Source organism: Canis lupus, chromosome 29 (genome assembly GCF_003254725.2).
Source record: "Canis lupus dingo isolate Sandy chromosome 29, ASM325472v2, whole genome shotgun sequence".
NCBI lineage: Eukaryota > Metazoa > Chordata > Mammalia > Carnivora > Canidae > Canis > Canis lupus.
Genome location: NC_064271.1, coordinates 28,002,396 through 28,027,709, shown reverse-complemented (window position 1 = coordinate 28,027,709; position 25,314 = coordinate 28,002,396). Strand labels below are relative to the sequence as shown.

Sequence of the window (25,314 nt, the reverse complement as noted above, 5' to 3'; positions counted from 1 at the left end):
CCGCGCGCCGGGTCGGGAAGGTCACGGAGGGCAGGGCGCGCGGGGGCTCCTCGGTGCGGTCCTCGCGCCGCGCGTCCCCGTCGACGGCCGGGCCTCGCAGGTAAGCGCCGCGGAGCCCGGGAGGCAAAGACGCGAGCGCCCCCCACCCCACCCCCAGGCCGGGGAGAAAACAGCTGAACACAAAATCTGTAGCTGGCCTCCTTGGGGGGCGGGGGGCAGCAGCCTGGAAGTTTCCAAGTATCACGGGGGGGAAAGAAAAAGAAAATCTTAAAATAGTGAGCAAAGAAAAAATAAGAAATAAATAATAATAAATATTTAATAATAAATAAAATAAATAAGTAAGAAATACTGAGCAAAGAAAATATATAAGAAATGCTGAGCAAAGAAAATAAGTAAATACTGAGCAAAGAAAATAAATACTGAGCAAAGAAAAAATAAGAGGAAATAAATAATAATAAATATTTAATAATAAATAAAATAGGGATCCCTGGGTGGCGCAGCGGTTTGGCGCCTGCCTTTGGCCCAGGGCGCGATCCTGGAGACCCCGGATCGAATCCCACATCGGGCTCCCGGTGCATGGAGCCTGCTTCTCCCTCTGCCTATGTCTCTGCCTCTCTCTTTCTCTCTCTCTCTCTCTCTGTCTCTGTGACTATCATAAATAAATAAAAATTTAAAAAATAAATAAATAAATAAAATAAGTAAGAAATACTGAGCAAAGAAAATAAATATATAAGAAATGCTGAGCAAAGAAAATAAGTAAATACTGAGCAAAGAAAATAAATACTGAGCAAAGAAAAAATTATAAGAAATAAATAATAATAAATATTTAATGATAAATACTGAGCAAAGAAAATAAATATATAAGAATTACTGAGCAAAGAAAAAAAATGAATAAATAAGAAATGCTGAGCAAAGAAAATAAATAAGTAAATACTGAGCAAAGAAAATAAATACTGAGCAAAGAAAAAATTATAAGAAATAAATAATAAATATTTAATAATAAATAAAATAAATATATAAGAAATACTGAGCAAAGAAAATAAATATATAAGAATTACTGAGCAAAGAAAATAAATAAATACTGAGCAAAGGAAATAAATATATAAGAATTACTGAGCAAAGAAAATAAATAAAATAAATACTGAGCAAATAAATAAGAAATACTGAGCAAAGAAAATAAATAAATAAGTAAATAAATAAGAAATGCTGAGCAAAGAAAATAAATAAATAAATACTGAGCAAAGAAAATAAATAAATAAGAAATGCTGAGCAAAGAAAATAAATAAATACATACATACACGAATCCCACGTCGGGCTCCCGGTGCATGGAGCCTGCTTCTCCATCAGCCTATGTCTCTGCCTCTCTCTCTCTCTCTCTCTCTCTGACTATCATAAATAAATAAAAATTTAAAAAAAGAGATTTAAATGATGAATTAAAAAGTAAAGGGAGGGGACGCCTGCGTGGCTCAGCAGTTAAGCGGCTGCCTTGGCCCAGGGCATGATCCCAGAGTCCCAGGATCGAGTCCCACATGGAGCTCCCTGCGAGGAGCCTGCTTCTCCCTCGGCCTCTGCCTCTCTCTCTCTCTGTGTCTCTGTCTCTCATGAATAAATAAAATCTTAAAAAAAAAAAAATGGATGAAGGCTATTAAGCCCCAAAACTAGAGAGCACACAAACCCTGGCGGAGGGAGGAGGTACTTCATGTTCTGAATGCTGCCCTAAATATGGCTAAAATTCTACAAGGAAAGATAATTTCTATAAATGTTAATAATAGGATAATAATAGAATAGAATAATAGAATATCCAAAAGAAACAGATGCTGTTGTTCTGTTTGGAAACTCCTGTAGAAAGGAAGATAACAGCATCTTAAATATTCAGGAACAGCATCAAGCTCTTTAAAAGAATCCGGAAATCACTAGCAGAAGGAGGTATAGTTAGAAAATCTACATATCAGTTTAAAGTCATTGAATGCACTTCAGCATGAGTTGGTAGAAACCTGTGTGTTGGCTTATACTGTCTTTTTCTGAGGATTCCAGAACCTCAGGCATTCACTGGGATCACCTTTCTGTTAGTAGGTCCACGACATCCACCAGGCTCTGGGAGCAAAGCACAGACAAAGCTCTTCTGGTCTGCTTTTCTAGATTTATGATGACATTCTCCTCCATCAAAATGTTTGCATGTTTTTTTTCTCCCATCATTGACCTTTTCTGTATTTTTCTTGTCCCGCAGATATATACAAAGTGATTAAAAGATACTAATTTTAATTTCCTTCTTATTTTTGTACTAAAGGTTTGTTTTTGTTGTAGTAATACAATGATAAAGATAGTATAGTCTTTTTAAGGAGGTTACTTAAGCAATTATCTGACTTTTTTTAAAAGATTTTATTTGTTTTTTCATGAGAGACAGAAAGTGAGGCGGAGACACAGGCAGAGGAAGAAGCAGGCTCCTTGCAGGGAGCCCTATGTGGGACTCTATCCCAGGTCTCCAGGATCAGGCCTTGGGCTGAAGGCAGCGCTAAACCACTGAGCCACCCGGGCTGCCCCTATCTGATATTTTTTTAAAGATTTTATTTATTTATTTTAGAGAAAGCAGGGGGAGGGGCAGAGAGAGGAGGATAAGCAGACTCCCCGCTGAGCGCGGAGCCCAATTTCATGCTGGGCTGGATCCCAAGACCTGGAGATCATGACCTGAGCTGAAGTCAGACACATAACCGACTGAGCCACCCAGGTGCCCCAGTTATCCAGCATTTTACATTACATTGGTTAAAGAACATTAAGATAAAATCTGTTTTTTTAAGGGAAAAATATGTCTCTAAAGTGTGTGTATATATGAATGTGTGTGTATCATGTATGTGTATATATATGCTAAGGTGCATACAAATCGATCTTCTTTAACACCTTAATACATGACCTGTGAGATGTCATGATCAAGCAAGATGCATTGCCCTAAAAATTAAAACACACAATTGCAGAATTCTCATACTTCCAAAGTTTCATCCATTATGCCTATAAAACTCCCCTTTATTACAATCAATGTGTGAAATATGGGCCTAATTCAGTAACAAGTGTTTTCTACAGCCTTTCCATACATTGCTACGTAGTGAGATGCCTTACTGTACTTAACTGTAAGCATGTTACTAGGAATTATGTCTTTGGTTTTGCAGCTTCAAATTAACCCTCAGCCTCTCAGCCTCTAAAAACAAGCAATAACTTTGCAAGTGAAAGTTAGAGTCCTGAGCACCTTAGAGAAGCATTCCCTGAAGTCTGTTCTGTGGACAGCAGTAAGAACCTGTGTGAAAGCCTGTGTTTAAAGGAGTGGGGGCAGGTGGTAGGATCCTTGTTAAAAACATTTTGGGAAACATTTTATATCCTCCCTGTTGGAGATTCACAACATACATTTACATATTAAAGACTCTTACACTTATGCTCAATTGATTTTCAACAAAGGTGCCAAGGCAATTCAATGGGGAAAGGGTAGTCTTTTCAATGAATGGTGCTGGGACAATTGGATATCCACATGCAAAAAAGATATATTCAAACCCTTACCTCCCATCACACTCAAAGTTTAACTCCAAATGAATCATTCATCTAATCGTAAGAGCTAAAATTATAAGACTCTTAGAAGAAATGTAGAAAATCCTGACTTTCATAAATGACCAAAAAAGCACAAGTAATAAAAGAAAAAATTTGATAGGTTGAACTTTATCAAAATTAAAAATATTTGTGCTTAAAAAGACACCATTAAGAAAGTAAAAAGAGGGGGTCCCTGGGTGGCTCAGCGGTTTGCACCCGCCTTTGGTTCAGGGTGTGATCCTGGAGTCCCAGGATCGAGTCCCACATTGGACTCCCGGCATGGAGCCTGCTTCTCCCCCTGCCTGTGTCTCTGTCTCTCTCATGAATTAATAAATATAATCTTAAAAAAAAAGGAAGGAAGGAAGGAAGGAAGGAAGGAAGGAAGGAAGGAAGGAAGGAAGGAAGGAAGGAAGGAAGGAAGGAAGGAAAAAAAAAAAGATGGGACACTTGGGTAGTTCAAGTGGTTGAGCATTTCGGCTCAGGTCGTGATCCCAGGGTCCTGGGATTGAGTCCCACATCAGGCTCCTCTGACCTATGTCTCTGTCTCTCTCTCTGTGTCTCTCATGAATAAATAAAGAAAAAAATTTTTAAAAGAAAAAACAGTGAAAAGATACACCACAGAGAAGGTATTTGCAGATATTTGATTAAGGCTTTGTATCCAGAATACAAGGAACTCTTGCAACACAATAATAAGAAAATAATCCATTTTAAAAATGGACAAAATATCTCCATAGACATTTAAGCAAAGAAGATATGTGAATGGCCAATAATTACATGAAAAGCTCTTCCGTATTATTTGCCATTAGGAAATCAAATCAAAACCACAAATGAAGTCAGCCCGGGTGGTTCAGCAGTTTAGTGCCACCTTCAGCCCAAGGTGTGATCCTGGAGTCCCGGGATGGAGGCCCACGTCAGGGTCCCTGCATGGAGCCTGCTTCTCCCTCTGCCTGTGTCTCTGCCTCTCTCTCTCTCTGTGTCTCTCATGAATAAATAAATAAATAAAATTAAAAAAAAAAAAAAAAAAACAACTGAGATGCCACAAGTCACCACTAAGATGAGTAGGTAGGGAAGATGTGGGAAAATTAGAACTCATACAGTGCAAATGGAAATGCAAAATAGTGCAGCCATTTTGGAAAGCAGTTTGGGGGGTTCTTAGAAAGTTAAACATAAACTTTTATCATTCACAACTTTAATCCTCAGTATATACCCAAGAGAAGTAAAAATGTATGTCCACACTTGTACATCAATATTAAGTAGCATTATTCACAGTAGCCAAAATTCACAGTGGAAACAATTCACATGCCCATAAACTCATGAATGGATTAAAAAAATGAGTTAAATCCATATAGAATACCATTTGTCAGTAAAGTAAATGAAGTACTGATACATGCTACAAAGTGGATGAACCTCAAACATATTATGCTTAATGAAAGAAACTAGACACACACACAAAAATATTGTATGGGTCTATTTATGTAAAATTTCCAGAAGAGGCAAATCTATAAAGACAGAAAATAGATTAGTGGTTGCCTGGGGCTGGAGGTGGGAATTCAAAGTAATAGCAAATGAGAACATGGGATGCTTTTGAGGTGATAAAATGTTCTAAACTTCTGTTGTTAGCAGTGGTTGTACAGCTATGTAAATTCACTAAAAATCATTTAATTGTGCCTTTAAAACAAGTGAATTTCATGGCATATAAATTATACCTCAATGAAGCTGTTGTTGTTTAAAGGAAAGGGTGTTCTCTGTTGAAAACAGTTTGGGAAACATTTTATATCCCATGTCTCTGAGAGTCACAACATATATTAACATATTAAAGACCAAGAAACTCTATGGTAAAGAAACCTATTTAATTTTTTAATCCAACATAAACCAAATTTATTTGACCACAGGAACTTTAAAAAAAATTACACCAATTAAATTGTTTCAAAATGAGTGTTAAGGGAAACATAATTAGGAATTGCTGAAGGGAGTTCCCTCCACTCTCTCTCCCTTAACTTCTCCAAGGCCTCAAGTTTAAGGAAATGGCAAATACTTGACTAATCTTGAGACTTTTTAGCAAAAATAAATACGATTTATATATTTAGTGAGTCCATATGAATCAGCAAGCTGGAAAGGCCTCTCCACCCACCCATGACTGACGTTGTGTGTACCAGATTTCTGCTGGGGTGTTAGGCTGAGAGGCTGAGATTAAACAGTAATTATAAATGAAACTGAATGTAATTGATTACATAATTTTGAGTTGTTCCAGGTTAATTCCACTACTAAAATTATATCAAAATTAGAGCATTAAGAAGGATTACTGTTAAAAGAAAAGTAGATGTGAATAAAGCACCTGATCCATGTGTGAATCGTGTTCAAAGGACTTGGCTCATATTTGAATCATGTATGACAGTTGAATGACAAACATGTACTTGCTAGATTCCTCATAGTCATTAGTTAAATAACTGATGTAGACCATACCTAGAGTCCTGATCATGGGAACTAACATTGGAAAAGACTGGGAAGCCACCAATTCATAGATCTGTTGTTTTTTACGGGGAGTAGGGTGATTGCTGCACCTAAGGTCTGAGGAAAATTTTATTAGAATTATTTACATAAGGAAAAGAGGCATTTTAAAAAGGATTAACAAGTAAGGTATATTCTGCAAACAAGTATTTTATACTTTTCTGTCAGAGAGAAATGATTGTGGGGATGATAAATGGATAAAGGATGTATTGTACCCAATTGGTTACTTTGTGAAAAATTTCTTATAACCATATTAACAAAGAATGGGGGACCTGGGTGGCTCAGTCAGTTAAGCAACTCCTGATTTCGGCTCAGGTCATGATCTCGGGGTGGTGAGACTGAGTCCTACAACTGGCTCTGTGGTCAACATGGAGTCTGCCATTCTCTCCCTCTACCTCTCCCACCTGCTTATGTACACACTCTCTTTCTTTCTCTGTCTAAAATAAATAAATCTTTTTTAAAAAAAGAAAAGAAAACTACTACAAGCACATATATATTTTTAAAGATTTTATTTATTTATTCATGAGAAACACAGAGAGAGAGACAGGCAGAGACAGGCAGAGGGAGAAACAGGTTCCATGCAGGGAGCCTGACGCGGGACTCGATCACAGGTCTCCAAGATCACACCCTCAGCTGAAGGGTGCACTAAACCCCTGGACCACCAGGGCTACCCATAAGCACATATTTATATGAAATACTACAGGATGATGAAATGGATTTGCTAAGAGAAGGATAATTTTTAATGATCCTTGTTTGGAAAGAATTTGACTTTGAGCAAGGCACAGAGAATCTTATTTGTCCTTTGTCCTTTTTCCAAATATATGCAAATAATATTGATTAGCCCAAAAGATACCAGCCAGAATTTCAGAAATGTTGGTTTTCACATTTGGGAAATGAATATAAACTTTTGTGGAATTATTTTAGGAGCATGCAGGGTAGAAAACCAAAAGAACATTTTAAATACCATTTTGTATAAATTTTGCAGTAATCTATTCATAGTTACTTGTAACTCGAATAGTCTTTTAAACAAAAGTTTACATTGAACAGGAAAACAAAATCATCCAAAATTAAACTTGTTTAAGCAAGAGGAGAAAACTCTCCTTGTTCAGATAAAGGGAAAAAGCAAGAACTTTTTGATAATGTCTAAAATCTGAATTTGTGTTCTAAGTACACATGTAAACTGCAGCTTAATAACATGCTTATGACAAAAGAACAAGTCAGAAAGTCCCAGTCCACTTTGGAAACCCAAAATACCCTCTTTCCTCAATCATCCCTATCCAGATTAATCTGATTTTTGTCCATAATCTAACTTTTGTTTATACCAATACTTGTCTATAAAGTTTGGGTTTCAACTATACCTATTTTGCAAATTCCACTTCCACTTCTTACTGGCTTTCTTATGTTAGATTTAAGGTCTTTCCCTCAAAATCAGGCTTACCTCTGACAGTATCACATCTTCATATATTCTTCATATCTCTTCATGCTGACTGAATCATGTTTTCTCAAAAACAACTTTGCAATTTCTGATGTACATTTGCTGTTTTCTAAATTGAAAAGTAAAATATTTTCACTCCTACTTATAAACAGAATGCCTTATGTTAACTCCAGGCTGTGTATGAAGGGTTGAGGATGTGAAGGAGTTAGATGGAGAAGTCAGGCAAAGACTCTTTTAAAGGATAGGAGTAGAGTTTATTTGTTTTTTTTTAAGATTTTATTTACTTATTCATGAGAGACACACACAAAGAGAGGCAGAGACACAAGCAAGAAGAAGCAGGCTCCATACAGGGAGCCCGATGTGGGACTCGATCCCGGGACTCCAGGATCACACCCTGAGCCAAAGGCAGACACTTAATCACTGAGCCACCCAGGCATCCCAGGAGCAGAGTTTATTTGTAAGGGGACTCTTCTGTTCAGTGATAAAAGTCACCCCTAGGTGCCTCCTGAATCTGGGTAAAATGACAAAAAAGAAGGACCCCTGTCAAGACTTTCTCCATATTTATGTGTCACTTCATTTTAGCCTATAGCTTAAAATGATCTCTATTCTCTCCTGCTGGATGCAAGCATTGTTAAGTATCTAGTGATTGTTTTAAATAACTTTAGTAATAATTATGTAATCACCTTCATGGAATGTAGAATGAAATGAGAGAAGAAAAAATAATCACCCTTTGTTCTATTACTGTTAGAACACCCTTTGTTCTATTCTGCAACTGTTAGCATTTTAATGTGTTTCCTTCCTTTTTCTATCAGCTCTTTTTTGCATAGTTGTGTTGATAATCTACTTAAAATTTGGGGTTCACTTCTATAGAATGAGATCTCCCTGGTTACTAAATGTTCTTCATAATCATGATGTGCAAGCTCTACATAATGCAACAAACTTGACAGTCTTTAATTTTAAACATTTAAAAAATCATAAACAATACTGTGATGAGCATTTTTCTGCATATGCTCTATCAATATTTTGGGTTTGGTAATTATCTTTAATGAATCTTAGCCCTCCAAGACTCAAACAATACAGTAGAGTAGCGCTCCAGGAGGGAGTCCACAATGACAATGGATGACAACCTTCTAGAAATTTGCACTGATTTTAAAACTTTAAAAAATGTATTAGGAGTCAGATTTGTAGTTTGTTTAAGTCAGCAGCCACTCAGAATTATAAGCAAAAGAGAAAAGATGAAAAAAACGTCAAGAGGAGCAGAGGGCCTTGAAGTTCATTTCTTCCAACTTTATCAGGGAGGGTATCCTACTGCTAGAGAGCAAGTAGAAATGCTGTCATTCCTTTGATTGGATATCCAAAGGAATACACCCTTGTTAGTTAATGTCAGACTCCTGTGGACTTGACAGCTGCTATTATCAAGATAAAAAATAGATAGTTTGACTTAAATGGGAATAAAAGGAAAATTAGAATTAAAATTTGTTTTAAATATATTTATTTAAATAATCTCTACACCCAATATAGAGCTCAAACTCACAACCCCAAGATCAAGGGTTGCATGCTCTTCCAAATGAGCCAGCCAGATACCCTGAAAATTAGAATCCTATAACCTTGTGTTCTTTTGTTTTTAACCTTTTGTGTTTTTTTTTTGTTTTTTTTTTTTTTGAAAAATTTATTTATTCATGAGAGACACACAGAGAGACAGTCACAGACACAGGCAGAGGGAAAAGCAGGCTCCATGCAGGGAGCCGGACATGGGACTCAATCCTGGGTCTCCAGGATCAGGCCCCGGGCCGAAGGCGGCACTAAACCTCTTGAGCTGCCCTTTAACCTTTTGTTCTTAATAAACATAGTTTACATGGGGCATCTGGCTGGCTCCTTCAGTAGAACATGCGACTCTTGATCTTGAGATCGTGAGTTTGAGTCCTATGCTGGGCACAGAGATTCCTTTAAAAAAAAAAAAAAAGTAAACCTTTAAAAAATAGTTTACATTTTATCTTCATTAAAGAATCCAGGGATCCCTGGGTGGCGCAGCGGTTTGGCGCCTGCCTTTGGCCCAGGGCGTGATCCTGGAGACCCGGGATCGAATCCCACGTCGGGCTCCCGGTGCATGGAGCCTGCTTCTCCCTCTGCCTATGTCTCTGCCTCTCTCTCTCTCTCTCTGTGACTATCATAAATAAATAAAAAATAAAAAAAAATTAAAAAAAAAAAAAAAAGAATCCAGCCAGCGGTCATTGACTGGCTGGCTCAGTCGCTAGAGCATGAAACTCTTGATTTCAGAGTTGTGAGTTCGAACCCACATTGTGTATAGAGATTACTTAAAAATAAAATCTTTAAAAAAATAAAGAACCGAGGGAGTGCTACTCAAGGTTATATGCTGCAGTATTTTCAGTATTTTCATAGATTGAAATGGTTGATAAGCCACAAACTGGTTTCTTCAATCTCATTCTTCATTACTTCCTCCCAAATAATGTATTTCATTGTTAATATAAAAGTGCACTGTTATACTCTCAAAAGAACTTGGCAGTTCATAAATAAAGAATGGGGGGAAAATATGCAAATCTTTGCCAACCTCCAAGTCCCTTCAGGTTAATTTAACTGTCACACGTAGTTTCTGAGGAAAGGAAGCAGCCCATGACTGTAAACCAGCTGGTTAATTCATCTACACTTGCATCAAGAATTTCACTGAATTGTAATTTTTTCATCACAATTTGATTTACTGTGACAAAAGCATTGATGAGGTCAGTAACTATATTTTGCTCAGTTACTGATTATTCAGTAACTGTAGGTAAATCTTGAAGCATCCTGCAGCAAGTAACAGTTCCTTTGTCACGACGTCACAGAATACCAGCATTAGATAATTAAATTAAATTTCCCATGCCTGTAACACGATTCTTAACATGTCAGTAAGATAATAATAGAGTTGTTGTTTATAGTTGCTCACAATATTCTTTTATGCTTCCTCAAAAAAACAAAACTCCAGACATTACAAATTCATTTTTAGTGTATCTGTTTGAACTTTAATAGACTCTAATTAATTTCCTAGGGACTGTTTGTCCTAGTTTGGGTCATCCTGTTGGTTCTTTTTTTTTTTTAAGATTTATTTATTTTATTTGAGTGAGAGAGAGAGAGAGAGGTGGAGGGAAGAGAAGGAGAGGGGGAGAGAGAGAGAATCCCAAGTAGGCTCCCCACTGAACATGGAGCCCATGTAGTGCTCCATCTCATGACCCTGATCATGACCAGAGCGGTCTTCAAGAGTTGGACACTTAACCAACTGAGCCCCCATCCTGTTGGTTGGAATCCTATTTGGATTTGACCATGTTGCTTGTCTCCACAACTGGGTTAAGAACAAAATAGAAGGGAGGGCTCTGGGGCCCTAGCTCTTCCCTCCATTTCCACTGGCATGTAAACTAGTGGTGGCTGTTCTGGTTATCTATGGCTGCATAGCAAGCTTCCTGTACTTAGTGGCTTAAAACAACAGCTATCATTTATTTCGCTCATAAATCTACAATTTGGACAGGGTTCACCAGGGACAGCCTTTTTCTTTGCCACAGCATCAGCTGGTGACAACAGCTATGGGGTGGAACCATCATCCAAGGACCCACTCACATGTCTAGCAATTGATGCTAGCTGGCAGCTGGGACATTAGTTGGGGCTATTGGATGGAACACCTGCATGTGGCCTCTCCATGAGCCTGCCTGGCTTCTTCACATAGAAGCTGGGTTCTAAAAGCAGGTGTCCTAAGAGGACAAAGCAAAAGTCCATGGCATTTTTAAGTCATATGGCATCACTTGCAACTGTATTATATTGATCAAGGCAGTCACAGAGATCTGCCCAGGTTCAAAAGGAGGAGACCTAAACCACACTACTTGATAGGAGGAATGTTGGGTCTCATTGTTCAAGGAGCATGTGGGATAGGGTATATTGTGGTGGTCATCTTTGGAAAATAAAATCTTCCACAGTTGCTAAATGAATCATTCAGGTGCAAATGTTCATTTTTTTCAAAGGCTGTTTTAAAAATATATAGGTACTACTATTCATGTCTAAGTAAAATTATCTAAACATTGGCAGTATCTCAGGGATAGTATTGGTATATGTTGAACACTAAGCTAGGGGCTAGGGTTCTAAGGAGGAATAAGGCATTGTCTTTGCCTTCGTTTTTTTGTTGTTTTTTTTTTTAAGATTTTATTTATTTATTCATGAGAAACACAGAGACAGAGGTAGAGACATAGGCAGAGGAAGAAGCAAACTCCCTGTGGGATCATGACCTGAGCCAGAGGCAGAGTCTTAGGCAGAGGGAGAAACAAGCTCCCTGCAGGATCACCACCTGAGCTAAAGGCAGACACTCAACCACTGAGCCACCCAGGTGCCCCTGTCCTTGCTTTTAAGGAGTGTATAATCTCTTGGGAGATATCCTGAAATAAAGAATTACAATTATATGTGATGAGTGCAACAGTGTACATATTAATATGTATGTGAAAAGTAAACTGCCTCTCATTCTATCTTAGTGAAATATAGATGCCTTCACAGAAGAGGACCCTTTATACTGGCTCTTAAGAAGTATAATAAAAAAGGATGGAGAAGGAATTATTTATAGTGGGGGGAACAGGATACCTCATTAGTCATATTTCTAATGAGGATACTAACTTTCAGACTATTGGAAATAAATGATCTTGTCCTCAGGTTATTCTGGTTGCATCTTAAGTTTAATTTTACATGCAGTATATCTGAATAGATCATAACTGACTTAGGAACACTTTAATATTTCACAAAAGAGAATGGCACACAAAATAGGAATTAGTACGTAACAGAAAATGTTATAAATGTATAACTCTAAATATCTGATATTTCCACAAGACATGAGAATATTGGTTTTCGAACCATTATTTACCAATAAATAGGCATTGAATCAATGAATAGCCATTTGTCATTGTTCTCAAATTGCACTGTCTCTCAAGTATAATGTGTTCCTTAATTACTCCTAAAACAAACTTAAGTCATGTCTATGTGAGATCAGGGAAAACGTTTTTGAAGATTTTATTTATTTTACAGAGAACACAAGCAGGGGGAGCAGCAGGCAGAGAGAGAGGGAGAAGCAGGCTCCCCACCAAGCAGGGAGCCTGATGTGGGCTCAATCCCAGGACCTTGGGATCATGAACTGAGCCAAAAGCAGATGCTTAACGAACTGAGCCACTCAGGCACCCTGAAGATGTTTTTGGGTAAAAAAAAATAAACATCCAAATCCTTTTGCATCTGCATTTTTAGCATAAATGAGGTCATTTTATGCATATAATACTGAGACATTTTCACTTTAAATTGATGGTAGGTATTTCCCAAGCCAGTTCATATAGTTCTACTTCAGTCTTTTTAGCATAGGGTGTCTTAGTATGTATATACTATAATCTAACCATTTCCTACTGATGGGCATTAAAATGTTTCTAGTGTTTCACTGTTACAAACAATGGCATCTCTGGGTGATTGTGGATTGTTTTGACTTTTCTGTATGTTCTAAAATTTCATTTATAAGAATTATGAGGGATCCCTGGGTGGCGCAGCGGTTTGGCGCCTGCCTTTGGCCCAGGGCGCCATCCTGGAGACCCGGGATCGAATCCCACGTCGGGCTCTCGGTGCATGGAGCCTGCTTCTCCCTCTGCCTGTGTCTCTGCCTCTCTCTCTCTGTGACTATCATAAATAAATAAAAATTAAAAAAAAAGAATTATGAAAAAATTTTGTTTTTAAAAAGATACCAATGTATCAGATGCATAAGATAGCCAGAGATAGGTTACTTATTATGTAAGTAGGCTGTTCACATTTGGTTTTAATTCTGCTCCCCATTTTATTTCAAAATGTTTGTTTCTAAGGGGAGTCTTCCAGAAAAAAGCCTTCTGATTGGCCTTTTATTCACCCTACTTTTACTCCAGCTAGGCAAACAGTATAGGAGTGAGGGAAACATTTTGGGTAAACAGTTGAGAACAGGTTGGAAATAGAATCCTTATTTGGACAACTTTTAAAGAAATACCTTCTTGCATGTGGATTTATCTATCAGAGAGCTTGGATTATTTTCTTGTTTAAAAATGTACTCTTGTTAGAAGTCAGGATAGTGATTACCCTTGGATGGAGAGAGAATAATTGTTAGGGGTCCCTGGGAAGGACAGACTTCCAGGCTGCTGGTCATGTTGTTTCTTAAAAAGGGTACAAAGTTCACACAGATGTGCTCACTTTGTGAAAATTCATCTAGCTCTTTACTTTTATTTCCTTTGCTTTTCAATATTATGTTATTCTTCAAGTACAACTTAAAAAAAATAAAGGACCGTGGAGTAAAAGATGATGTCATTTTGACAAACTCAAATAAATCAATGAAATAAAGGATGAGGCAAGAGGACTTGTAATTTGAGTAGTTTCAGGACAAAATTTTATCTATATAGCATTCAAAAAATGAGAAAAGGTGGCTAATGACAAAATTTCCACATCAAATAATATTTTTGCTCTCATAAAAAATTTAACAATATTGCAGGCCTTGGCTATTATTCATTTGTCTTATGCATAAAGTGGTCACTGTTAATCTTTCCCAGGTGAATCCCTCCACCTCTATACTTGATCTCTCACCCCTCAAATCCACCAACCCTGTACTACATCAATTAATCATGCCCAGTCGTGGCCTTTGCACTGGTTCCTTTACCTCAACCTGTAAAAAATCTTCAAATCTCTTCCTATCCTGGAAAAGATCTCCCAACAACCAGGTTCCTTTCCCAGTGTTTGTCCTCATCTCTTGTCATTTCTTCCCTGCTTGCGGTCTTCATTTACTCTGTTTTTAACTATCTGTTAATTCCATGCCACTAAAAGTGGTTATGTTGGTCTATTGTACTATTATAGGGTATCATAATCATTTATGTGTTGCCTACCCCCACATTATCAGACTAGCAGCAGTGAAGAGACTGCCCATACTTATTCATCATCATAGGAGCAGAACCCAAGTACAATGTCTTCCTTTCTGAAAACTGTATTCATTGTTACCACCAAGAAACTCTTGAGTAAATGACTCCCTGAGAGCCATGATATAAGAGTACATTCCACCTCCTTCCTCACTCCACCACTGCCTCTCTTCTGACTCAAGCTCTCCTAGAGTTGGTTAGTCCTGTAAACTCTGGAATTTATCCTGCCCACCACTATATTCCCAATAATTGACCAAATGCCCAACTCCTGGCAGAGGCTTCATAGGTCTTCCTCTAATAAATGAAATGAATGAATAAATAAATGAGTGAAAAAGAAGTGTGGAAGTGAATCTGAAGTATATTGGCAAAGTTTTTGGAGCTGGTACATATATAAGACATTTTTAGTTTTCATTCTTTGCTGTATCCTAGACAAGAGCAATGTTTTTCAAACTACTCATTAAGATCAATTAGGAAGTTGTGAAATCAACTTTGTGAGTCATAATTGACTTTTTGCAATTAAATAGAGTATGATAGAACAAAACAAATAAGAATAAGATGGAATGGAATAGAAAATAAAATATCTGAATTGCAGGTGGCAAAGGAAAGAAATATTTCCATAACACTTTCTCAGTTATATGTCTACATGTAAATGCCTGTTCTAGATTTCAATTTAAAATATTTCTTATGATGTGTCAGGCTCAAAAAATTGGAAAGCTACTGCTCTAGTAATCTGTGCAAGATAGAGTTAATGGAACTTCCAAAAGTAGGTAGCCATGAGAGAAATTAGGTTATCATAAAGATCAGCAAAGTTTGAGCTGCTTATTTCTTTATTATTTTTTGTTATCTTTTGGTATTTTTGGCAGCACAAAGTCTTCTAAACAAGTTAATCTTCAACTCAAAGTCACAGTTCATTTCAAAATGTCCAGAAAAACTTCTTGAAATAGGAGATAGATAAATCAACTATCTGTATAGAATGTATTAATGTACCAGTCTGACAAAAACACCTTATACAATAGGACTCGGAGTAAAGATAGCATGCGCTATTTTTTTTTCTTGTTCAAAAAATAGTTTCAATATATTTCAGATACATATATGCCATTTAATATAGTTTAGGAATATTTTTACTTGATTTCAATTCTCTAAAAATGTTCCGAGGTTCAGGTATGCCTTTACATTTTCTTAATTCTTTAGCAATTTCTTAATGAAATCTCCTTTTCCTTTAATATACTTAATTTTCTTGCTCTCCTTCCAATCAGATTGAGCTGGTGACCTTCACTCTGATTGGTCACTTTGACTCTCTCTGACCATGTTACCCTGTAGCTGAAAGTTACACTATAGTACCTGTTATTGGATCTTGCTCTGGACACCCGTGTCTGGCAGGAGGCAATTCTTAGAACCCCAGACAGAGATAAGGGATCATGCGATGGCTTCCGTCATCACATGGAATGCGATGTTGGGAAAGCAGGTTAGGATGACATGCTTGCCCATAAAAGTAGGGCTGGGTTAGCTCTGCCTTAATCACATGGACAAAGAATGGGAGGAAGGATGACATCAGAGATCTTGAGAAGACAAAAGACTGAACAAAACAAACAAATGTATCCCCCAGGAGGTCTCCCAGCTTCTAGACTCCATTGCACATCAGACTGTTTCTCTAGACAGCTGACTATTGAATGCATGAATGAACTATACTGATGTGCAAGGCTCAGTTGTCACATACTCTGTTCATTAAAAATATTTTAAGACCTCCTACATCCAGATTGCATTTAGGAGGAAAGAAAGGCTGAAGCTGTCAAGACATAGAACCAGACCAGACAGGTAATTCCAAACACTTTTCTTTCAGGTACACAAGAGAGCAGTTTTTTGCCATTTTCTCAAAACCTATTATTATCATAAAGGGAAGACAATGAAGGAACATTGATTTCAGGTGTGGTGAGATTTCTGTCATTGGACCTTTTTCAGTATAGGCCATGTGATTATTGTCTGAAGTGTGAGGAAAAGAATGCCAGCATTGAGGGTTGGGGATAAGCCCACAGCTCTGAAGCCATTTTATCTCTTAGAACCTGTTTCTAGAAGTTCTCCCAAATCACACAAACAAGCAAAAGGTGTTCCAACTCCCTGGTACCACTGAGGCCCTGAGTTATCTGTTAAAGGCCTGAAGTCACTTAGGGTGCTCTCTGACAGCCACTGATTTTTACAGATGGCTAGAATGACTCATAGGGAAACACAGCAATTTTGTGTCTTTACTATTTGCTTCTTGTGCTCTTAGAAACCTATACAAGAAAAGGATTGAATGCTATAAGCTTTGTATATGAAAGCCCTATAAAATATATTTCAGGGAAAAAGAGGAGTTATTGTTTAATAGGCACAGAGTTTTAGCTTTGCAAGATGGGAAAGTTCTGGAGATCTGTTTCATAACAATATGAATATATTTAACCCTGCCAAACTGAATAATTAAAAATGACTAAGATGATAAATTTTACGTTGTCTTTTTCACCATAGTAAAACTATATTTCATCATGTGTTTCTTAAAATACTATTTAAGTAGTAACATTAGATAAAGTGTCTCTTCCTTACTCTTCAGTAGTCCCCAGGTTCAGAAATGGATTACAAATCAAGTCAGGTATTTCAAAGTTGTGTGCCATGTGGGTGTTATCCTAAAAATAAGAGTAGTTATAAGAATCCAGGCACACGTGAGCTTTCATGGTCTTATTGAAGCTGCTGCCTGGGTGCAAAATACGATTAGTCACCTCACCCAGTAAATACTCAGAGCTGCGTGTAGCCCATGGGCTAGGATGCAGTTTTCATGGGTGCCTACTCAATGGTTAACAATGAAGAGCTGTGAGCCAGAAAAGGAACTTAGTGAATTTTATAATATGCGAAGGGATATGGCATAGTTAGTGGTAATTTCACTATCTCTTTTGCCACTCAAGATAAAAGAGATTAATGTAAATCAGAAAATTTTCCCAGTTCTCTAGGTTGAAGTGTGCCATGATACTTGGAAAGTTCATTCTTACAAAATGCGACTGGATAAGATGATAAAGTAGACAGTATCCAGGCCAGAGCCGGGTACATAGCACAGATTTTTATCTCTTTTATTATGTAATTACCTACAACAGTAGATACTCAATACATATTTGTTAAATATGTGAATAATGGGAATGTAAACTAGTGCAGCCACTATGGAAAATAGTATGGAGGTTCCTCAAAAAATTACAAATATAACTACTATATGATCCAGCCATTCCATTTCTGGATATTTATTCAAAGAAAATGAAAATGCTAAGTTGAAAAGATATATGAACTGTATTCATTGCAGCATTATTTACAGTAGCCAAGTCACAGAAGCAACCCAAGTGTTCTTTGATAGATGAGTGGATAAAGAAGATGTGTTATAGACACACAACTCAGCCTTAAAAAAGAATGAAATCTTACCATTTGCAACAACATGGATGGACTTAGAGAGTATTACACTAAATGAGATAAATCAGGCAGAGAAAAACCTTACGATTTCACTTATATGTGGAATCTGAAAAAAAACAAAAACCGCCTCCCAAATCAAAAAGCAATGGGATAGAAACAGACTCATAAACACAGGAAAAAAACCTGGTTGTTGCCAGAGGAGAGGGGCTAGATGAAATAGGAGAAGATTAGGAAGTATAAACTTATAGAACAAGTCACAGGGATGAAAAACATAGGGAATATAGTCAATAATGTGATAACTTTGTATGGTGACAAATGGTAACTGTAGTTTTCATGATGAGCACTTCATATTAAATACAATTGTTGAATCACTGTGTTGCACAGCTGAAACTGATATAATGTATATGAACTATACTTCAATTAAAACATTTTTTAGTGAGAATGGGGAAAATTAACAAGGCAGGAAACCACAAATGTTGGAGAGGATGCGGAGAAAACACTGTTGGTGGGAATGTGAACTGGTGCAGCCACTCTGGAAAACTGTGTGGAGGTTCTTCAAAGAGTTAAAAATGGACCTGCCCTACGACCCAGCAATTGCACTGTTGGGGATTTACCCCAAAGATACAGATGCAGGGAAATGCCGGGACACCTGCACCCCAATGTTTATAGCAGCAATGTCCACAATAGCCAAACTGTGGAAGGAGCCTCGGTGTCCATCGAAAGATGAATGGATAAAGAAGATGTGGTTTATGTATACAATGGAATATTCCTCAGCCATTAGAAACGACAAATACCCACCATTTGCTTCAACGTGGATGGAACTGGAGGGTATTATGCTGAGTGAAGTAAGTCAATCGGAGAAGGACAAACATTATATGGTCTCATTCATTTGGGGAATATAAAAGTGAAAGGGAATATAAGGGAAGGGAGAAGAAATGTGTGGGGAATATCAGAAAGGGAGACAGAACATAAAGACTCCTAACTCTGGGAAACGAACCAGGGGTGGTGGAAGGGGAGGAGGGCGGGGGTGGGGGTGAATGGGTGACGGGCACTGAGGGGGGGCACTTGACGGGATGAGCACTGGGTGTTATTCTGTATGTTGGCAAATTGAACACCAATAAAAAATAAATTATAAACACATTTTTTAAAGTAACTTTTAGGGAAAAAGTAGGGGAAAAAGGGTTCAGTAAATGTTAGCTGACAATGTCTTAGATTTCTAACATAAAAAAAATGCACCCCATGGAAGATGTGACAAAAGCTGAAAAAACTGGAGCAAATTGCAGTTCAAGATATTGTGCAGTGGGGACACCTACGCGGCTAGGTGGTTGAGTGTCTACCTTCGGCTCCGGGCGTGACCCTAGGGTCCTGGGATCGAGTCCTGCGTATCAGGCTTCCCAGAAGGGAGTCTGCTTCTCCCTCTGCCTATGTCTCTGTCTCCCTCTGTGTCTACCATGAATAAATAAATAAATATATAAGATTTTAAAAAAATATTATGCACTGGGAAACTGGCAAAAAATCCACATGAAATAAGCAGGGCAGTGAGACTTAAGAAGGATAATAAAAAAAGAGGTAGCGTTTGGAAACCTGGGAACACAACGATATGTAGTGACAGGCTGTGTTGATAGATCATATTCTCACACTAACACATGTAGCTCTTAGACTTTCAGTTTTTTCTCCATGACTCAGTTCCTTCAATATTCACTTAACACACATTCAGTAAGTGCTCAGTGCTGTGCTTCCTGGGAAGATCTGAACATGTGTAAAACCTGGGCCCTGTCACTTAAAGAGCTCGCAATGAGGGGGGAGTGTGGACACACAACAAAATATGATGTAATGACATAACACAACACAACATAATGTAATATATAAGTGTCCACATGGAAGAAGGATGTGAGCAATGTTATCTAGTTAGTATGAGGGATGGAAGAGGTGGAAAAGGTTTCCACGAGAAAGCAGTAATATTTCTAACCAGTCTTTGGAGTGGGAGTTTGTCAGACAGCTAACTAAAGAAGATAGATGAAAGAGGAAGGAAAAAACCCACTTTAATAATAAATCACTAGTAGTAGTAGTAGTAGTAGTAGTAGTAGTAGTAGTAGTAATAATAATAATAAAGGCCTATCATGCACCAGGCATTGTAGCAGACATTTGTCACTCTATGCTACATTATGTAATGTTTCAGTGACCAGCACGTGCAGCTATACATCTTTGGGAACCCCAAGGAAAAGAGGAAGAGGGCCTGGTAGAAAAGACAAGTAAAGGGATTCCCATCCCTTTGCCTGGAGCCTCACCCCTCTGATTCCTCTGGGATCAGATTCCCTCTGCCTACTTCCCTTTCTTTCTCCAGAGCCTTAGGTTTCATGCAGAGCCAGAGTAGCCCTCCTTACTCATTGCACCTAGAGAGATTCAGCTCTCAAAAGCAGAGGCATCTCAGTCCAGGAAGAGCAGCAGTGGCGGGGACAAAGTGTAGAAGACAGTGACAGTGATTCTCACCTTTCTCAGTCACGTGGCAAACACTCTCAGGATGCCATCCTTCATGGTTCAGCTCAGTATTGCAAGCACTCCGCCCCCAAATATGCATACTCTGTAGAAATACCGTCAGTATGCCCGACAAGTCCTCAAAGAGTCTGCACACATCAACCACTTGTCTACGGCATGACAAGCTGAGGAAGAAGTGCGTAAACACTGAATAAACCTCCAGCTCTCTAGGATGGATCCTAGCAGGCCTGAGCCTGGGGCAAAGGATTCTACAGACCTGTTTAACCACGGAGTTTCTCTTTGTCCTCCTCCTCCTCCTCCTCCTCATTCCCTTGGAAATTAATCATGAACTGCAGTCTAACCTACTCACTGCATTTCATACTATTACTCTTGCCATCACCTAAGAATAAGAATCTCAACTTGGCTTCTTGTACGTCCTCCCTCCATCCAGGATTCTGCATGACTCTTGGTCGAGGCTCAGTAAAATACAACTTAAAAAAGTTATCTCAATAGGTCAATTTATGAGACACATACTATGTGAGTGGGCATAAGAAAGGATGTGGACTGCAGGCTTTGTGCAGTGGTTCCTATTTGAGCTCCTCAGAATCCCCTGAAAGGCCTGTTAAAACACAGACTTCGGGGCCCCACCCTTCCTGCACCTTTCCACCCCTCCCCCCCTCTCCGTTCTCAGCCAGAGGACCCAGAGGATTCTAGGTGGGGCATCCCAAGTTCACATATCTTAGCAAGCTTCAGGTGATGGTGCATTCTTTGAAAATCACTAGTTTAGGGTCATGAGGTTTAGTTGACAATTGAACCAGGGTGTGGGAGATGTTTGGCTTGTTTAGCTGCAGCCTCTGAGGCAGATAGTCAGGGAACCCAGAAATCCAATTTAGAGATCATAGTTATCTCAACCATTGTCCTTCCATGTCAGAATGTTTGGCAAAGGAACTACAGTAGAGGCTTTTAGAAGCACCACCATGGGATCCCTGGGTGGCGCAGCGGTTTGGCGCCTGCCTTTGGCCCAGGGCGCGATCCTGGAGACCCGGGATCGAATCCCACATCAGACTCCCTGCATGGAGCCTGCTTCTCCCTCTGCCTATGTCTCTGCCTCTCTCTCTCTCTCTCTCTCTCTCTCTCTCTGACTATCATAAATACATAAAAATTAAAAAAAAAAAAAAAAAAGAAGCACCACCTCTTTAGTGAGAAAATACAACAGAAAAGACAGGCAGCCAGGGCATTGGTTCCTGGAGAAGGTGACAATCTGTATATCTAAGTGCAATTAGCATTCATGAGATATGCCATCGTGCTGATGCAATGTTGGGTCCAGGTTTTTTGTGCCAGTCTCCCAACCCTGGGATGGAGGGTGTCAGAGGTTTTGTTGTGTAGCAATATTACTCCCCCAGGCTCCAGAATCTTACTTGGACCCCCAGAGTGTTGAGGCTGGGCCTCAGGCAGGGTTGAAAACCACCATCTAATACTGAGCTCAGAAACAAACTCGTGATACCAGAATCTGAGAGACACTTCAAGGAAATCCCAGGAAAACCACCAGCTTTATAAAGGAGCTTAGGGAAGGGTGCGGGAGGCACACAGACCCGGGTTTAAGTTCAGCCTTGCATTTCATTTGCTGCATTGGAAAATTTCTTAAATACTTAGTCTCTGTTTTCCTTATTTGTGATTGTCAGACATTGAGGTGGTTTTTATTTTCTCTTTTTCACAGTGGTGTACAATACTGTGATCCATACCTACACATACATCCTCAAATTAATCCATTACTATTTAGAAGAGAATCTCAGAAGCTACATCCGTTGGTCAAAGGTATGAATTCGAAGGCATATGGTCATATTGCCTTCCTGACAGTTTCCAGCATTTTACATACATTGACAGCAAATGAGAGTGCTCATTTCCCAGCATCATCCCAGTTCATTGAAAACTCTTGATTTTTGTAGATTTTACATAACCATATGCATCCCATTGTTGGGTTCCGTGCACTGTAATTACTAATGAAGTGTGATATTTTTACACATTCGTTGGCCATTTCTATTTCTTTTTTTGTGAATTGCCATTTTATGACCCATATCTATTTTTCAGTTCATGTATTGGTATTTTCCTTACTGTCTTCTAAAAATTCATTATACCCACAGAACAGTAATTTTTTTTAAGATTTTATTTTTAAGTAATCTCTACACCCAACGTGGGGCTCAAATTCACAGTCCCAAAATCAAGAGTTGCATGCTCTACCAACTGAGCCAGCCAGGTACTCCAGTAAATTTCTGTCTGCCATAAATTTGTAAATTTTTGTCTTTTTATTTTTTATCATGGCTTTTTATACTTAAAAGCTTTAAGATTTATGTGCACTGAATAATTTCTGATGCTCTTTGAAAGTATTTGTGGCATTCATTCCTAATGATTTGGGGGGGAAATGCATTTACATGTACATAGACTTTCTTTGGACCGCATCCATGGAAGGTTAGATGTGCAGATACTAGAAAGATATACAAAGTATAGAAAAGCCAGAAATGAAGGAAGTTGCTGGGTTTTTAAAAAATATTTTATTTATTTATTTATTTGACAGAGCACACAAACAAGGGGAGAAGCAGCAGAGGCAGGAGGAGAAGCAGGCTCCCAGCTGAGCAGGGATCCCAGTGCAGGGCTGATCCCAGGACCACAGGATCATGACCCGAATTGAAGGCAGACACTTAACCAACTGAGCCACCCAGGTGCCCTGAAGGAAGTCACTCTTAAACATTTAATTATAGAACTAATGTTTAATATTTAGTCTAGAAATGTATAGTCTATATATATTCATACATATATATATGAATCAATATAATTCTTTTTGAGTAATTTCAAATTTTGAATATACTTTTACATACTTGCATCAGGTATTTTTGGTGTTTAAATATTTAAATAAAACTTTTTTAAAAAAGATTTATTTATTTATTCATAAGAGACAGAGAGGCAGAGACACAGGCAGAGGGAAAAGCAGGCTCCATGCAGGGAGCCCGACGTGGGACTCGATCCCGGGACTCCAGGATCATGCCCTGAGCCAAAGGCAGACAGACGCTCAATCACTGAGCCACCCAGACATCCCAAACATTTTTTTTTTTAAGATTTTATTTGTTTATTCATGAGAGACACAGAGAGTGAGACAGAGACACAGACAGAGGGAGAAGCAGGCTCCATGCAGGGAGCCCAATGTGGGACTGGATCCTGAGACCCTGGGATCACGGCCTGAGTGGAAGGCAGACACTTAACTGCTGAGCCACCCAGGCGTCCCTAAATAAAACATTCATTGATAGAGATGATGAAATGTATTTTTCCTGGGAAGTAGCAAATGCAAACTACACCAACAAAATATTCCACGCTTGTGTTTATTCAAGCTAACACAACAAGGTAAATATGAAGACTAAATACTGTTTTTTTTTTTCATTTGTATACGTCTTAAGACTCATTCTCTCACACGATTCCATAACGGTGGAGGGATCATGGGGAACATTTTCCTTACCTTCAGGTAAAAGAATCTGACGTTTTACCAAGAAAAGCAGCATGTTAACTTTAGGATATGAAAAAATATCAGCTTTCCTTTCCATCACACAGAGAGCTGATTAAGAGGAGGGATTGAGATAATGAGGAATAAATTCCTGGTTCTCTGAATTGTCAAATTTGTAAATAGCCAAATACAAAAAAAAAAAAAAAAAAGCCTAGGGAAATATTAAAACACATAAGCCCTATCACTGTACTTTAAAAACAATCTTGCTTTGCTCCGAGTTACAGGCAGGTAGAAGCCCGTGGGGGCAGACCAGAGTTCTGATTATAGTCACAAGGTCTATATTTCTAAATCATATACAGGGGTTAACACACTAATACCAACTCAACCACCTAGATTTCTGTTCTTCTCCCTCCTTCCTAACATAGAGTGAGGACCAAGAAAGGACACTGATTGGCCCCATCCTGAATTGTAGGGATAAAAAGGAACATTTAGGGGAACTGAACACCAGAATTACCACAATGGATTGAAGAAAGACAGAAGCTGTGGTGAGATTTTTTTTTTCAAGCAGTTTTTTTTTTTCATTGAAGTGTAATGCATACAGAAAAGTATACACATTTTACGTATAGGGTTTGATGAATGTTTACAAAATGAAAACACCCCTGTAACTATCACCAAGATCAATAAATGAAACATAACATTTGAATTTTTAAAAAGTTCTCTTAGGTCTTAACTGGCTTCATTTGAGACTCTTTTGGGGCAGTATTCTATATGTGCTACTTCAATAAATAAATTTCCTGAAAATGGTAAAATTATAATCACCAGTGCTAGTAATCAGAGTTAATTTAGTCTTTTAAATAATAAATACAGAAATCTTTTGGTTTTCAAGAATTCTCATTCTAAGAAATATTCATTAAAAAAAATAGAAGCAAAAAGGATGTGAAACTATTCTCAGAATCTAAATGTCTTCCCACCATTTGTTGTTCAGTAGTCTGCGCTCTATCTGTCCCCGTGTCCTGGGGTTTTCTTCATCACCTTATTCTCTACAGTGCTATAGAATAAGCAATGACTTGATAATTATCCTATATATGTTGCTGTATTTTTATTTTTACTTAGAAATAGACTTATAATTTTAACAAATAATAGCAATTCCAATATGTTTTAGCAAAAGGGAAGAGGCTTATGTTTTTTTCCCAAGGAACTATTTTCTTTTTCTTTTTTTTCACCTGTCTCATATTTTATTGGTTAAAAACCAGTAACGGGGGCTCCTGGGAGGCTCAGTGGTTGAGCATCTGCCTTTGGCTCAGGTCATGATCCTGGGGTCCTGGGATCGAGCCCCACATTGAGCACTCTGCTCAGCGGAGGGCCTGCTTCTTCCTTTCCAATGCCTTCGGCTCTGCCTACTTGTGCTCATGCCGTCTCCCTCTGTCAAATAAACGAAATCTTTAAAAAAAAATGTTTTAAATAAAAAACAAGTCACAGATTCTATC

General features: G+C 38.3%; 1 long non-coding RNA gene across 1 annotated transcript; it reads left to right on the top strand.

Annotated features, from left to right (window-relative positions):
- The first annotated feature begins 9 nt into the window (after nt 1-9).
- LOC118352811 (uncharacterized) lies at nt 10-24,406 on the top strand. Its single transcript, XR_007407099.1, has 3 exons — nt 10-100; nt 22,055-22,152; nt 22,910-24,406. It is a non-coding gene; the product is annotated as an uncharacterized LOC118352811 (long non-coding RNA).
- The last annotated feature ends 908 nt before the right edge of the window (nt 24,407-25,314 follow it).